Source organism: Macrobrachium nipponense, chromosome 4 (assembly GCF_015104395.2).
Source record: "Macrobrachium nipponense isolate FS-2020 chromosome 4, ASM1510439v2, whole genome shotgun sequence".
Classification (NCBI taxonomy): Eukaryota; Metazoa; Arthropoda; class Malacostraca; order Decapoda; family Palaemonidae; genus Macrobrachium; species Macrobrachium nipponense.
The window spans coordinates 15,974,160-15,986,484 of record NC_061100.1 but is presented as its reverse complement, the minus strand read 5'-3'; positions in this window follow the sequence as shown (position 1 = coordinate 15,986,484).

The window sequence follows — 12,325 nt, the reverse complement described above, 5'->3', positions numbered from 1 at the left end:
CCTACACGTTCAAGAAATCCTTGGCGAGTACGAGAGGGAAGGATACGTTGTTGACGATGAAGACCTCGATAAGGAAGTAGTTGCTCCCCCTCCTGAGGAATCGGCACAAGAGCCTGAACAGGGATTGAATTTCGCCGAAATCCTCAAGAGGAATCGCCAGCCTGAGAAGAAGGAGAAAAAGCAGACTTTCTTCATCGTGCAACGCAGAACTTTCCCCATCATGGAGGAATGGCTGGAAGAGGAAGACGAAGACGAAGACAAAAGCTTGGAATTAGAGAGTGATTTAGAAAGTTTTGAGGAGGAAGAAGATTGGGAATTTGAAGAGGAAAGGCACAAGATCATTGTTGGCATATCGCTTCGAGAGGCTCCCGAAGACAATGGCCAGGGAGCCGTGAGAAGACGATTGCGTAAATCTGTGCCAAGGCTGGTAAACCGTCTTCCTAATGAAGGAAAAGAGGATGCTCAAAAGGAAAGAGTTCCTCATGAGGAAGAAGAGGAGCAACCAGCTAATATTGAAGGAAAGGAGGAGGAACCAGATCATCAAGAGGAACCAGTGGAGGAAGCTACTCTTATTCGAGAAGAGGAAGAGGAAAGAAATAACGGAAAGGAACAAGAAGAGGATCAAGCCCTCACTCTAAACAAGGAAGAGGAAAGAGGTCCTCTAGAGGTTCCTCTAGAGGAAAAAGGCGAACAACATGAACTCACCCTGAAAGAAGAGGACGAACGAAATGTCCAGGAAGAAAATGAAGAAGTTCCTCCTCCAGAAGAAAAGGACAATGGATCTCGAGGAACGGAGACAAAGATTCAGGAAGAACCCGAAAAGATGTCCTATGCTAACACGGCAAAGATTCTTCCTGAACAAAAAAGTACTGGCCCCGTTGGAAACTCAGTAAAAAAACCAACTGGCCCTATAGACAACCATAAAGCCTCACGACCTGGAAATAACTGGAAATCGACAAAACCTACTAGATGCGGACCTCTTAGACACTGTGGGGGAAAAACCTTCTCCTTCCAGTGTGAGAAAGAACTTAACTTAGGACAGATCATTGGCAAAGGAGGGAAATTTGCCAAGTTGGCCCGGCAAGACCACGGGGTCGTCATGAACGTCCGCAACGATGGTTCGAAGGTGGTCCAGCTCACAGGACCGAAAAGGAATGTTGAAAAGGTCTACAAGGAAATCAAATTCCGAGTGGATAAGATGTTCGACATCAGCGAGCTGACTCAAGTATCGAAAGGCTTGTTTGCAGTGGGAAAAGAAGATTTTGTAATGACAGTTGATCAGCAATTCAGGGAGGCCGTGTTGGGACCACGCGAGGTAACCCTTCGAAAACTTGTCAGGGAACATGACGTGGCCATCTACCTCCCTGATGAAGATGATGAGCGTCATTACATCAGTATCTTTGGCCCTCTCAAGCAAGCCCAGGAGGCTGGAAGAGTCATATCAAAAATGATTGACGACATCTTGAACTTTTCAACGGAAAATGACCTAAAACTTGTGGGCTTAGATTGGTACCACTTCAACTTAGGACTTGAGGGCAGACGTCTCCTTCTCGCCCTCAATGGACAAGGAGCTAAGGAAGTCAAGAGCCTCTTCAAAGTAGAACTGATTCTCCCGGAAGAAGGAGACAGGAGAGAAATTGGTTATTTAGGAGGAGATCTGAAAGAAGTTAAAAAGGCCTATGACCACCTTCAGCTCCTCCTCGAAGAACTCAGCGTAAGAAGTTGTGACATCACAACTGAAGGACTGAGCAGAATTGGGGCAGGCCAGTACCGTTTGGAATTGGACGCACAAAACAAGGGACTTCTGGTGGGCCCCAAAGGAGATAACCTGAGGAGAATCGAGAAGATCAACAATGTCAGGATAATTGTCCACAAGAAAACAGAGGGCTTCATCACCATACAAGGCCAGTTGAACTATGTCGAGGACGCCTGTCTAGACATAAGAGAAGCCATGAAGCCCCCTGTGCCCAAAGGAAAGGGCAACACAGGCCAGCAAGGAGGAAGGAATTTCCCTCAGGAGGAAATCCTCCCAGGGTTAACCAGGATAGGAGATCGCCTCTACGGAATCGTCCTAGACAGCGAGGAACTAGCCATGGTCATCGGCCGAGGAGGACAGAACATCAAGAGGCTGATTAACGAGCACAAAATCGTCTTCCAAGGCCCCAAAAAGGACGAAACCTCCAACGACTGCAACGTTAGAGGAAATGAGAATGACGTTGTCGCTTTCTTTTATGAGGTCCAGGAAATCATCCAGACCACAGGAAAGAAAGGACAGGGAGCTCCAGGCAGGACCAGAAGAGGAGCAACTTTAGGAGATTTCTTTTGAGATGAAGGAAGAAAGTAAGTTGGATTTGATGAAAAAGAGCTTTGTATTGGCCCTGGTACTGTAAGAAACAGGAATAGTGTTAAATTTTGTGTGTATGTGTGAATATAGAAAAAATAGAAAAGGTGGATAGTAATATCCCCACCAAGAAAAAACATAAAACACAAAATAAAAAAAAAGTATAAAACTGAAAAACACAAACAAAAAAACAGTGTTAAGTTAATTAGTGTTAAGTTTTGTAAAGAAAATTATTTTTTTTAGTGTTGCGATTATAGAAAAAAAACAGAAAAGGTGGATAGTGATATTCCCACCAAAAAAAAAATATATATAAAACAAAATAAAAAAAGTATAAAACTGAAAAATAAAAAAAAATAATTAGTGTTAAGTTCTTTAGTCTTAAGTTCTTTAGTCTTAAGTTTTGTAAGGAAAATCATTTAGTGGGTGGATAGGGATATCCCACCAAAAAAATATATATAAAACAAAATCCCCAAAAAAGTATAAAACTGAAAAAAAAAAAAAAATAATTAGCATTTATAGTGTTGTGATTATGGAAAAACAGTAAAGGTGGATAGAGAAATCCCCACCCATTTGTGTTTGTGTTCATTTGTGTGAGTGACTTTATCTGCAGATGTCGTGTATAGGATCTGCGAAATATTAAGCCACAAATATGGTGTGCTGTCGAGTTCCCTAAACCTTGGGAAAAACTTTCACCCAAGGAGAATTATGATTTGAAAGTGTCTTCCCCCAGGCACTTGATGATAATGATAATTCCCCCTAAGTGTTAGTTCTCCCCGAGATATATGGAATTCGCTGTTATACTGTATTGGTGGCTTAATATATATTGCACAAGTAAAAGTAACTTGTGTATGTGAGTCAATATCGAGTTCCCAAAACCTTGGAAATAACTTCCACTCGAGAGGAATTATAATAGGCATGTGCCTCCCCCCAGGCACAATATGTGTCCCCCTGACACCCAGTCCCCTAGCCAGTAAGTGTCTCCCCCCAGGCACTTAACTACGATTCCCCTTGAGTGTCAGTTCTTCCTAAGGTATATAGGGAGCGGGAAGACCAACTCTCAGTTTGAGAGCCAACAGAAGTTCGGAGGAAGGATGACCAATTCTCTCAGAGAGAACCAACAGCTGTTTGGAGGAAGGAGGACCGGCTCTCAGTTTAAGAGCCAACAGCAGTTCGGAGGAAGGAGGACCAGCTCTCACTTTGAGAGCCAACAGCTGTTTGGAGCTTGGAGGACGAGCTCTCAGCTTGGGAGCCAACAGCAGTTTGGAGGCTGGAGGATGAAGCTCTCTGTTTGCTCTAGTTTGAGAGTAAACAGCTGTTCAGAGAGCCAGAAGGCCACCAGAGGGCCACCAGAAGGCTACCAGAAGGCCACCAGAAGGATACCAGAAGGCGACCTGAGGGCATGCTGTAGGAATAATCTAGAAGACCGGCTGTGCAGGAAGAGGGAACTCAGTTTCTTCAAGATGCGCCCCTTGTCTTGAATGAAGACTCTATAAATAGTTATAGAAAGATCTCTCAGGCCATAGGGTGGCTTAATATAGAGCTGAACGAAACTTCTATTTAGTCATTCTAGAAGATCTCTGTTTCAAAGCGCAAATAGTTGATATCTAGAGCTATATTCTTACAGGTATCTTCCTTCTGGTCATTTCTGTTGGAATAATCTAGCAAGACCGGCTGTGCAGCAAGAGGGAAACTCTGCTATTCAAGTATGCTCTGTCCTGATGAAGACTTTTATAGTCTAATAGAAGGATCTCGTCAAAGACGGGCAAATCAGTCGGATATCTAGAGCTTTATTCTGCAGATATTCTTCCCTTCTTGTCATTCTATTGGAATAATTCTAAAAAAAAAAAGGGGGGGGGGGGGGAAGGACCGGCTGTGCAGAAAGAGGGGACTCTGTTTCTTCAGATGCTCTGTCCCTTGTGAAGTGGACTTCTATTAGTCTAATAGAAGATCTCTGTCAAAGCGGGCAAATAGTGGATATCTAGAGCTATATTTTACAGGTATCTTCCCCTGGTCATTTGTTGGAATAATCTAGGAAGACCGGCTGTGCAGAAAGAGGAAATCGCTTCTTCAAGTACGGCTCTGCCTTGATGAAGACTTCGATTAGTCTAATAAAAGATCTCTGTCAAAGCGGGCAAATAGTCGGATAATTAGGGTATATCCTTGCAGATATTTTCCTTCTGGTCATTCTGTGGAATAATCTAGAATACGGCGTGCAGAAAGAGGGAACTCTGTTTCTTCAAAGTATGCTCGTCCCCTTGGTGAAGACTTCTATTAGGTATAATAGAAGATCTCGTCAAAGCGGGCAAATCGTCGGAATATCTAGAGCTATATCTTGCGTATCTTCCTTCTGGTCATTCTGTTGGAATAATCTAGAAGACGGCTAGCCGAAAGAGCGGAACTTTATGATTCTTCAAAGTATGCTCTGTACCTTGAGGAAGACTTCTATAGTCTAAATAGAAGTCTCTGTCAAGCGGGCAAATAGTCGAATATCTAGAGCTATATTCTTGCGATCTCTTCCGTATGGTGATTCTGTTGGCAAAATCTTAGAAGACCAGCTTGTGCAGAAAGAGGGAACTTTGGTTTCTTCCAAGTTCAGGCTCTGTCCCTGATGGGAAGACTTCATTGAGTCTAATAGAAGATCTCTGTCAAAGCCGGGCAAATAGGTCGGAAATATCTAGAGGGCTTTAAGTCTTTGCATTTTTATATCTTCCTTCTAAGTCGTGTCATTGGAATAATCTAGAATCCCGGCTTGTGCAGAAAGAGGGAACTCTGTGTCTCAAGTATGGCTTCTGTCCCTTGATTGAGACTCTTATTAGCTAATAGAAGTACTCTGTCTAAAGCGGGCAAATAGAGTATCTAGAGCTATATCTCTTGCAGATTATCTCCTTCTTGGTCATTCTGTTGGAATAACCTAGAAAGGACCGCAGTCGCAGAAAAGAGGGAACTCTGTTTCTTCAAGTATGCTCTGTCCTTTGATGAACACTTCTATTAGTCTAATGAAAAAACGATCTCTACTCAAAGCGGGCGAAATAAGTCGGATATCTAGAGCTATATGCTGCAGATATCTTCCTTCTCGCATTCTATTGGAATAATCTAGAAGACCGGCTGGCAGAAAGAGGGAACTCTGTTTCTTCAAGTATGCTCTGTCCCTTGATGAAGACCTTATTAGTTAATAGAAGATCTCTATCAAAAGGGGCAATAGTCGGACTCCAGATATCTAGAGCATATTCTGACAGATACTTCCTTCTGGTCATTCTGTTGAGAAAAATAATCTAGGAATACCGGCTGTGCAGAAAGAGGGAACTCGTTTCTTCAAGTATGCTCCTGTCCCTTGATGAAGGACTCTTTTGTTATAGAAGATCTCTGTCAAAGGGTGTAATAAGTTAGGATATCTAGAGCTATATTTACAGATATCTCCTTCTGCGTCATCTTATGTTGGAATAATCTAGAATAACCGGCTTGCAGAAAGAGGAACTCGTTTCTTCAAAGTATGCTTGTCCCTTAGATGAAAGGGACTTCCCTATTGTCTATAGAAGATCTCTGTATCAAAGGGGCAAATAGTCGAGATATTAGAGCTATATCTACAGATATCTTTCATTCTGCGGCATTCTGTTGAATAATCTAGAATACCGGCGTGCAGAGAAAGAGGGAACTCTGTGTCTCCAAAAGTATGCTTCTGTTCCCTTGATGAAGATCTAGTTAGGCTTAATAGACGATCTCTGTCAAAGCGGGTAAATAGTCGATATCTAGACGCTATATCTTACAGCTATCTTCCTTCTGGTCATTCCTTTTTTGGAATTTAATCTTAGAATACGGCTGTTGCAGAAAGAGGGAAAACTTTGTTTCTTCAAGTGTGCTTCCTTCGTCAATTGGATGGAAGACTTCTATTAGTCCTCCCCAATAGATTAGGAAGCTCTTCAAGCGGGCAAATAGTCCGGAATAATCTAGAGTTACATTCTTACAGATATCTTCTTCTGGTCAAAATACGTTGGAATAATCTAGGAATACGGCTTTTGTTTGCCAGAAAGAGGGACTTCCTTAATTCTCAAGTATGCTTTGTCCCTTGGATGAAGACTTTTCTATTAGTTAACCAGAAGATCTTCTGTCCAAAGCGGGGCAAATAGTCGGAAATCAAGTGGCTATATTCTTTCATTGATATCTTCCTTAATTGGTCATTCTGTTGGAATAATCTAGAAGACCGGCTAGTGGAAGAAAAGAGGGAACTGTGTTCCTTCAAGTATGGCCTCTGTCCCTTGAAATGAAGACTTCATATTAGTCTAATAGAAGATCTCTGTCAAAGCGGGTAAATAGTTCGGAGATATCTAAGAGCTTTATCTTGCAGATTATCTTCCTTCTGGTCATTCTGTTGGAATTTGAATCATTAGAAGACCAGCTTGTTGCAGAAAAGAGGGCACTCTGGTTTCTTCAAGTTATGCTTCTGGTCCCTGAATGAAGACTTCTATTAGCCAATAGAAGGATCTTTCTTCAAAGTGGCCAAATAGTTGGAAATATCTAGAACTTATTCTTTCAGGGAATACTCCTTCCTTATGGTCATTATGTTGGAATAATCTAGAATACCGGCTGTGCAGAAAGAGGGAACTCTTATTCTTCAAGTATGCTTTGTCCCTTGATGAAGACTTCTATTAGTCTAACAGAAGATCTCTGTCAAAGCGGGCAAATAGTCGGAAATCAAGTGCTATATTCTTTCAGATATCTTCCTTCTGGTCATTCTGTTGGAATAATCTAGAAGACCGGCTGTGCAGAAGGAGGGAACTGTGTTTCTTCAAGTATGCTCTGTCCCTTGATGAAGACTTCTATTAGTCTAATAGAAGATCTCTGTCAAAGCGGGTAAATAGTCGGATATCTAGAGCTTTATTCTTGCAGATATCTTCCTTCTGGTCATTCTGTTGGAATAATCTAGAAGACCGGCTGTGCAGAAAGAGGGAACTCTGTTTCTTCAAGTATGCTCTGTCCCTTGATGAAGACTTCTATTAGTCTAATAGAAGTACTCTGTCAAAGCGGGCAAATAGTCAGATATCTAGATCTTAATTCTTGCAGATATCTTCCTTCTGGTCATTCTATTAGAATAATCTAGAATACCGGCTGTGCAGAAAGAGGGACCTCTGTTTCTTCAAGTATGCTCTGTCCCTTGATGAAAACTTCTATTAGTCTATAGAAGATCTCTGTCAAGGCGGGCAAATAGTCGAATATCTAGAGCTATATTCTTACAGATATCTTCCTTCTGGTCATTCTGTTGGAATAATCTAGAATACCAGCTGTGCAGAAAGAGGGAACTCTGTTTCATCAAGTATGCTCTGTCCCTTGATGAAGACTTCTATTAGTCTAATAGAAGTACTCTGTCAAAGCCGGCAAATAGTCGGATATCTAGAGCTATATTCTTACAGATATCTTCCTTCTGGTCATTCTATTGGAATAATCTAGAATACCGGCTGTGCAGAAAGAGGGAACTCTGTTTCTTCAAGTATGCTCTCTCCCTTGATGAAGACTTCTATTAGTCTAATAGAAGATCTCTGTCAAAGCGGGCAAATAGTCGGATATCTAGAGATTTATTCTTGCAGATATCTTCCTTCTGGTCATTCTGTTGGAATAATCTAGAATACCGGCTGTGCAGAAAGAGGGAACTCTGTTTCTTCAAGTATGCTCTGTCCTTTGATGAAGACTTCTATTAGTCTAATAGAAGTACTCTGTCGAAGCGGGCAAATAGTCGGATATCTATAGCTATATTCTTGCAGATATCTTCCTTTTGGTTATTCTGTTGGAATAATCTAGAAGACCAGCTGTGCAGAAAGAGGGAACTCTGTTTTTTCAAGTATGCTCTGTCCCTTGATGAAGACTTCTATTAGTCTAATAGAAGATCTCTGTCAAAGCGGGCAAATAGTCGGATATCTAGAGCTATATTCTTACTGATATCTTCCTTCTGGTCATTCTGTTGCAATAATCTATAATACCGGCTGTGCTGAAAGAGGGAACTCTGTTTCTTCAAGTATGCTCTGTCCCTTGATGAAGACTTCTATTAGTCTAATAGAAGTTCTCTGTCAAAGCGGGCAAATAGTCGAATATCTAGAGCTTTATTCTTGCAAATACTTCCCTCTGGTCATTCTATTGTAATAATCTAGAGAAGACCGGCTGTGCAGAAAGAGGGAACTCTGTTTCTTCAAGTATGCTCTGTCCCTTGATGAAGACTTCTATTAGTCTAATAGAAGATCTCTGTCAAAGCGGGCAAATAGTCGGATATCTAGAGCTATATTCTTGTAGATATCTTCCATCTGGTCATTCTGTTGGAATAATCTAGAATACCGGCTGTGCAGAAAGAGGGAACTCTGTTTCTTCAAGTATGCTCTGTCCCTTGATGAAGACTTCTATTAGTCTAATAGAAGATCTCTGTCAAAGCGGGCAAATAGTCGGATATCTAGAGCTATATTCTTGTAGATATCTTCCATCTGGTCATTCTGTTGGAATAATCTAGAATACCGGCTGTGCAGAAAGAGGGATCTCTGTTTCTTCAAGTATGCTCTGTCCCTTGATGAAGACTTCTATTAGTCTAATAGAAGTACTCTGTCAAAGCGGGCAAATAGTCGGATATCTAGAGCTATATTCTCACATATATCTTCCTTTTGGTCATTCTGTTGGAATAATCTAGAATACCGGCTGTGCAGAAAGAGGGAACTCTGTTTCTTCAAGTATGCTCTGTCCCTTGATGAAGACTTCTATTAGTCTAATAGAAGTACACTGTCAAAGCGGGCAAATAGTCGAATATCTAGAGCTACATTCTTACAGATATCTTCCTTCTGGTCATTCTGTTGGAATAATCTAGAATACTGGCTGTGCAGAAAGAGGGAACTCTGTTTCTTCAAGTATGCTCTGTCCCGCTTGATGAAGCTTCTATTAGCTATAATAGAATTTATCTCTGTCAAAAGGAAGCGGGCAAAATAGTCGGATATCTAGATTTATATTCTTGCAGATATCTTCGTCTGTCTCTATGGATAATAATCTAGAAAAACTGGCAGTGCAGAAAGTGGGAAAACTCTGTTTCTTCAGTATGCTCTGTCCCTTGATGAAGACTTCTATTAGTCTAAATAGAAGATCTCTGTCAAAAGCGGCCGGATAGTCGGATATCTAGAGGCTATATTCTTGCAGATTCTTCCTTCTGGTCATTCGTGAATAATCATATACGGCTGTTGCAAGAAAGAGGAAACTCTGGTTTATCTCAAGTATGGCTCAATGTCCCTGCTGAAGACTTCTTATAGTTCTAATAGAAGATCTCTGTCAAAGCGGGCAAATAGTCGGATATCTAGATTTATATTCTTGCAGATATCTTCCTTCTGGTCATTCTATTGGAATAATCTAGAAAACTGGCTGTGCAGAAAGAGGGAACTCTGTTTCTTTAAGTATGCTCTGTCCCTTGATGAAGACTTCTATTAGTCTAATAGAAGATCTCTGTCAAAGCGGGCAAATAGTCGGATATAGAGCTATATTCTTGCAGATATCTTCCTTCTGGTCATTCTGTTGCAATAATCTATAATACCGGCGTGCAGAAAGAGGGAACTCTGTTTCTTCAAGTATGCTCTGTCCCTTGATGAAGACTTCTATTAGTCTAATAGAAGATCTCTGTCAAAGCGGGCAAATAGTCGGATATCTAGAGCTATATTCTTGCAGATATCTTCCTTCTGGTCATTCTGTTGCAATAATCTATAATACCGGCTGTGCAGAAAGAGGGAACTCTGTTTCTTCAAGTATGCTCTGTCCCTTGATGAAGACTTCTATTAGTCTAATAGAAGTTCTCTGTCAAAGCAGGCAAATAGTCGGATATCTAGAGCTATATTCTTACTGATATCTTCCTTCTGGTCATTCTGTTGCAATAATCTATAATACCGCTGTGCAGAAAGAGGGAACTCTGTTTCTTCAAGTATGCGCTGTCCCTTGATGAAGACTTCTATTTAGCTAATGAGAAGTTCTCTGTCAAAGCGGGCAAATAGTCGGATATCTAGAGCTATTCCGCAAATACTTCCTTTCTGTCATTCGATGTAATAATCTAGAGAAGACCAGCGTTGCAGAACAGAAGGAACTTGTTTCTTTCAAAGTATTGCTCTGTCCCTTGATGAGACTTCATATTAGTCCAATAGAAGAATCTCTGTCAAAGCGGGCAAATAGTGGATATTAGAGCTATATCTGTGAGATATCTTCATTCTGGTCATTCTGTTGGAATAATCTAGTAAGACCGGCTAGTGCAGAAAGAGGGAATTACTGGTTACTTCAAGTATGCTCTGTCCCTGATGAAAGGAATTCATAGTCAATAGAAGTTCTCTGTCCAAAGCGGGCAAAATAGTCGCGATATCTAGAGCTTTATTCTTGCAAATACTTCCTTCTGGTCATTCTATTGTAATAATCTAGAGAAGACCAGCTGTGCAGAAAGAGGGAACTCTGTTTCTTCAAGTATGCTCTGTCCCTTGATGAAGACTTCTATTAGTCCAATAGAAGATCTCTGTCAAAGCGGGCAAATAGTCGGATATCTAGATCTATATTCTTGTAGATATCTTCCTTATAGTCATTCTGTTGGAATAATCTAGAAGACCAGCTGTGCAGAAAGAGGGAATTCTGTTTCTTCAAGTATGCTCTGTCCCTTGATGAAGACTTCTATTAGTCTAATAGAAGATCTCTGTCAAAGCGGGCAAATAGTCGGATATCTAGATCTATATTCTTGCAGATATATTCCTTCTGGTCATTCTGTTGGAATAATATAGAATACCTGCTGTGCAGAAAGAGGGAACTGTGTTTCTTCAAGTATGCTCTGTCCCTTGATGAAGACATCTATTAGTCTAATAGAAGTACTCTGTCAAAGCGGGTAATAGTCGGATATCTAGATTCTTTTATTCTTGCAGATATCTTTCCTTCTGATCATTCTGTTGGGATAATCTAGGAGACCAAGCCCTGTGCAGAAGACGGCAACTTTCTGTTTCTTCAACAGTTATGCTGCTGTCCTTGATGAAGACTTCTATTAGTCTAACATAAGGAAGTAACTCTGTCAAAGTGGGCAAATAGTCGGATATCTAGAGATTTATTCTTGCAGATATCTTCCTTCTTGTCATTCTGTTGGGATAATCTAGAAGACCAGCTGGGCAGGAAGAGGGAACTCTGTTTCTTCAAGTATGCTCTGTCCCTTGATGAAGACTTCCATCAGTCTAATAGAAGATCTCTGTCAAAGCTGGCAAATAGTCGGATATCTAGATCGTTATTCTTGCAGATATCTTCCTTCTGGTCATTCTGTTGCAATAATCTCGAAGACTAACTATGCAGAAAGAGGGAACTTTGTTTCTTCAAGTATACTCTGTCCCTTAATGAAGAGTTCTATTGTCTATTAGAAGTACTCTGTCAAAGCGGGTAAATAGTCAGATATCAAGAGCTTTATTCTTGCAGATATCTTCCTTCTGGTTATTCTGTTGGAATAATCTATAAGACCGGCTGTGCAGAAAGAGGGAACTTTGTTTCTTCAACTATGCTCTGCCCTTTGATGAAATCTGTCAAAGCGGGCAAGTGTTCGGATATCTAGTTATATTCTTGCAGATATCTTCCTTCTGGTCATTCAGTTAGAATAATCCAGAAGACCGGCTCTGCAGAAGGATGGAACTGTGTTTCTTCAAGTATGCTCTGCCCTTTGATGAAGATCTCTGTAAAACGGCCAAATTGTCGGAGATCTTGAGCTATATTCTTGCAGCTAGAGAGCCAACAGCTGTTCAAAAGTTGGAGGATGAGCTCTCAGCTTTGGAACCAACAGCAGTTTGGAGGGTGGAGGATGAAGCTCTCAGTTTGAGAGCAAACAGCTGTTCAGAGAGCAAGAAGGCCACCCGAGGGTCACCAGAAGGCCACCAGAAGACAACCAGAAGGCCACCAGAAGGATACCTGAAGGCGACCTGAGGGCATGCTGTAGGATTAATCTAGAAGACTGGCTGTACAGAAAGAGGGAAC